Source organism: Sinocyclocheilus anshuiensis, unplaced genomic scaffold (assembly GCF_001515605.1).
Source record: "Sinocyclocheilus anshuiensis isolate Anshui unplaced genomic scaffold, SAMN03320099.WGS_v1.1 scaffold91, whole genome shotgun sequence".
NCBI lineage: Eukaryota > Metazoa > Chordata > Actinopteri > Cypriniformes > Cyprinidae > Sinocyclocheilus > Sinocyclocheilus anshuiensis.
In genome coordinates this window covers 188,297-193,296 of record NW_015552636.1, presented here as the reverse complement: position 1 = coordinate 193,296, position 5,000 = coordinate 188,297, and the positions used below count along the sequence as shown (strand labels likewise).

Below are 5,000 nucleotides of genomic sequence, written 5' to 3'. Positions count from 1 at the left end.
CAGATGTGGCACTGCTGGCTGGTGATGAAAGCTTTAGCACTAAAGGCTGGAACACAACAGACATCACAACACCAGTCACTCATCACACACTAACAGACTTTCACGACAAACTCACGCAGAACCCAACATTTCTCCAGCTAGCACTGACTCGTCCAGACTGTAAGTCAGTCCTGTATTCCAGCACTAAGTGCTAGAGTCAGTGTGTGTTTGTGCTCCAATCGTGAATGATTCCTCCGATCATGTGTGCTGTTATTGAGCTGCTTCACTGAGCGATGCTCTCGGTGTTTGTGGACTAAATGAACTCCAGCGAGAGCCGGTCACACATCATGCGGTTTGATAAGATGCAGAAACCCATGCGCTGCTCACACCTGTGCGAGGGATTAATATATCCGTCACGCACCGCGAGATTCACCAGAGCTCATGACAGCATAAGAACACAATCATCAGAGACAGATAGAGCTGTGTCTGCGCCGCTCGAGTACCCAGGATGCACCTGGAGCAGCAGAGGGAGGATGTCAGGGACAGCTGTTTCCTGTCCACACTTCCTGTTGGAGCGCTGGAGGGCGGGAAGCTTGATGTCGAGAGCGTCGGCCGTTTTCCAAACAGGATCTATGTGCCGCGGTCACAGGTGTGAGTGCACGAACGCTCATTATTCATAACTCATTTCTTAATGCGCCGCCGGGCTTCCGATTGACAGAGCATGGCCAAACTCACTTCAGCTTCGCTCCAAAGGACAACAAGAGTTCAGAAGTACAACATGCTCAGATAAAGACATTACAGTGAATGATTTAAAGTGCTCAAATCACGAGGAATCAGATTGTTCTTGATCGCCTGAGATCATTGATTCATTAAACTATGAAACACACTGCAAATGTCAGATATAAAAATGTATTTCTCAGTTCATAAAGAGCATTTCTTGACACTGATCAGTAAATATGACTTCTGCATGCATGCATATAAACAAAGGTTTGTTTGTGACACAGCAGTCAGTATAAAGCCAAGACGACTGACATTTGTACGTGAGTGAACATTACAGATCTACTGATTAATTTATGCTCTTCAATATTTGACTGAATGTTTGCTCTAGTTTTACAGTCACGTTTTATTCTCTTCGTGATATTGACAGACATCAGTCTTGACCCGTCAGGAAGAACACACTCCGTTTCCTCTATAAACCCAGCATTACTCTCGTGTGACGCAATAGAGACAAAACGTCCTGCTGGAGTTTAGGAGACCTGCTCTTCCAGTTACTCCAGTTCAGCAACAGCAGACGGGTGATGATGAAAGAACAGTGTCTCTCTCTCTCACTCACTCACTCACTCACTCTCTCATACACACACACGCAAAACACACACTCACACTCTCTCTCATACACACACACACACACACACTCTCTCACTCACACACACACACACACACACACTCTCACGCAGTGATTTTACCGCAGTTAGGAGGGTTTCAAGCATTCCGTTTCATGTCTAAAACATCCATTAACTGTGGTCAATTACTGTAGCACCACCAAATTATTATTAGCATAATCAAAGCACAAGCAAAAACCCATTATTGTTACTGTAATGTATCTTGATGTTTTAATTTCTTGATGAAGATTATCAACGGATTAATCACTGTAACAGTGTGTGCAAAACGCACACTCACACTCATGCACACTCCCACACACGTGCACACTCATATATACACACACACACACACACACACACACACACACACCCCCTTCTATGGAGTCCCTAAATCAGGTGTTTCCCAACCTTTTTTCTGCCTCTGCACAGTTTTGATAAATAAAAAAATCCCATGGCACACCTCTAAGCACTGAAATATAGCAAAAAAACAAAGATAGGAGCGAACACAAAAGCATTGAAATACAATTTTCCTCTTACATTTTGCCCCATCACCATTAAACCCTAATCTAAATAATCAGAAACACCACAGATCATGAGACACAACACCGAAACATCACAACAAGCACAATCACTGCTTCTACACTCTTCATATTACACCAAACAAGCCACATGATGATCAGATTCTGAACCATGAACCGGCGAAGAGCAAAGGAACAAACGAGTAACAGCCGAATCAGCAGAGGAAAACTAAACCAAAGCCTTGGGACCAAAACCACACCAGAACCTGCAGCGTCTGCCTTGGAAAAAAAGAGACAACCAATAAAGCGAATGAATGAAAAGCTTCTCTTCCATGAAATTCAGAATCAATTATCATCACATTTACAGCAGAACGCCTGCATATGCATTAATCTGCATATATCATATGACTGACTCAATCAGATGACAGAGGATCTGCTTAAGAAAACACTGACAATAGAGGACTATAAATACAATTTAATATTTCATTCCAGCACAGAAAACTTCTGAACACAAACACAGCCAGTGCAAACACAAATCAGAGAGATGACGTGACCAAAGAAAGTACACAAACCATGAAGAAATAGGTTGTCACAAAACAAGAGGAAGAATGTGTAAATTAAATAAGTGAACAGTCAATAGTGAAATACAGCACTGAACAATCCACAATAACTAACCCTGAGAATGACTCGTTATTAGACTCTCGTGAATCGCATCCACAGACTCTCGGCTCATTCAGAGACCTTCATCTCAGCAAACAGAGTCTCAGCAGACGTGAGGAGGTTATGAATGTCCTACCAGCTGCTGCACTTCAGCTTCAGGACGTCGCCGCATTTCAGACACTTGGAGTTCGTGTTTGCGTCCTTCTTCGGGATGTTCCAGCACTGCTGGCATCGCACACGATATTTCTTATACCTGCAAACACCAAAAGTGCACGATAACTAAATCAGGCCTTATTAGAAGAATGCTTAGAAGGAGTGTTGGCCAGTACCTGATCCCACAGGCGTTACAGAGCGGCGTCCCATCTTCAGCGTCTCTCCAGAGAGGAAGTGTTATGTAGAGGACAAGAGAGAGAAAATTACATCAAACACACACACACACACACACACACTTCATGTGCTATATACAAACATCTCTTCATAACATGTTTAGGGCAATAAGAGAGTGTGTGTGTGTGTGTGTGTGTGTGTGTGTTCAGTGACTGTGTGTGTGTGTGTGTGTGTGTGTGTGTGTGTGCGAGTGTTCAGTGACTGTGTGTGTGTGTGTCAAGATGTGGCAGATGTGGCACTGCTGGCTGGTGATGAAAGCTTTAGCACTAAAGGCTGGAACACAACAGACCCAGTCACTCCAGTCACTCATCACACACTAACAGACTTTCACGACAAACTCACGCAGAACCCAACATTTCTCCAGCTAGCACTGACTCGTCCAGACTGTAAGTCAGTCCTGTATTCCAGCACTAAGTGCTAGAGTCAGTGTGTGTTTGTGCTCCAATCGTGAATGATTCCTCCGATCATGTGTGCTGTTATTGAGCTGCTTCACTGAGCGATGCTCTCGGTGTTTGTGGACTAAATGAACTCCAGCGAGAGCCGGTCACACATCATGCGGTTTGATAAGATGCAGAAACCCATGCGCTGCTCACACCTGTGCGAGGGATTAATATATCCGTCACGCACCGCGAGATTCACCAGAGCTCATGACAGCATAAGAACACAATCATCAGAGACAGATAGAGCTGTGTCTGCGCCGCTCGAGTACCCAGGATGCACCTGGAGCAGCAGAGGGAGGATGTCAGGGACAGCTGTTTCCTGTCCACACTTCCTGTTGGAGCGCTGGAGGCTTGATGTCGAGCACTTTGGCGAGAGCGGCGGTCATCTTCCAAACAGAATATGTGCGCCGCGGTGAGAGGTGTGAGCGCACGAATGCTCGTTATTCATAACTCATTTCTTAATGCGCTTCCGATTGACAGGCCGGGGCCAAACTCACTCCAGCATCGCTCAGAAGGACAGGAGATCAGAACCACAACACACACACTTACTTACACACACACACATACTCTCAGTCACACACACTTACTTACACACACTTTACTTGACAAGAAACATTTTTTGCAGTGCTGATTCATTAATCTGTGAAACACTGCAAATGTCAGAGATAACGTTCTCAGTTCATAACAAGCATTGAACAGTAAATATGACTTCTGCAACTTTCTGATGTCATGCATGTAAACGTAAAGGTTTGTTTCTGACATGTCAGTATTTACAGCCCTGATTTATTTATTTCAAAAATGTATTTAGTCACCACTTGTAAGTACACTTGAGTGTACTAGTGTATGAAAGATGGTTCAAGTGTACTGCAAGTGGTGACTAAATACATTTTTTAAATACATAGTATGTTAAAAGCACATTTTACTTCATATTCATGGTGTCCCAAAATAGCACAGTTGAGTACACTTAGATGATCTTAAGTTTCTTAAGTACTAAAGAATATTTTTTTGTATATTAAGGACAAAATTAGCACTTTAAGTACATTATGGACATGCACTTTTTTTTTCACCTGGGATTATAAACGTAAAATAGGGGATTTTTGCTTACGTCAAAATCAAAATCAGTCTTATTTTCTTGGGAATCATTCATGTTTGAAGCACAAATGCTGCAGTTTAACACTTAGTGATATAGATTTGATGAGTGTGAGCACTAGTACTAGTGATGAGTGAGCTGACCAGCACTAACTAGTGTGTGTGTGTGTGTGTGTGTGAGCGAGTCAGTGTGTGAGTGTGTGTGTGTGTGTGAGCGAGTCAGTGTGTGAGAGAGTGTGTGTGTGAGTGAGAGTCAGTGTGTGAGTGTGTGTGTGTGTGTGAGCGAGTCAGTGTGTGAGTGTGTGTGTGTGTGTGAGCGAGTCAGTGTGTGAGTGTGTGTGTGTGTGTGAGCGAGTCAGTGTGTGAGTGTGTGTGTGTGTGTGAGCGAGTCAGTGTGTGAGAGAGTGTGTGTGTGAGTGAGCGTGTGTGCGTGTGAGAGAGTGAGTGCGCGAGTGCGTTCGAGTGTGTGCGTGTGCATGAGTGTGCGTGAGTGTGTGTGTGTGTGAGTGAGTGTGTGCGAGTGCGTGTGTGTGAGTGTGAGTGTGTGT

At 44.1% G+C, this 5,000-nt stretch overlaps 1 protein-coding gene across 1 annotated transcript in view; it reads left to right on the top strand.

Moving 5' to 3' along the window:
• The window catches only part of LOC107666658 (sphingosine 1-phosphate receptor 1-like), a 21,004-nt gene that overhangs the window by 311 nt on the left and 15,693 nt on the right, over positions 1-5,000 (top strand). The gene's annotated exons all lie outside the window — the stretch shown is intronic.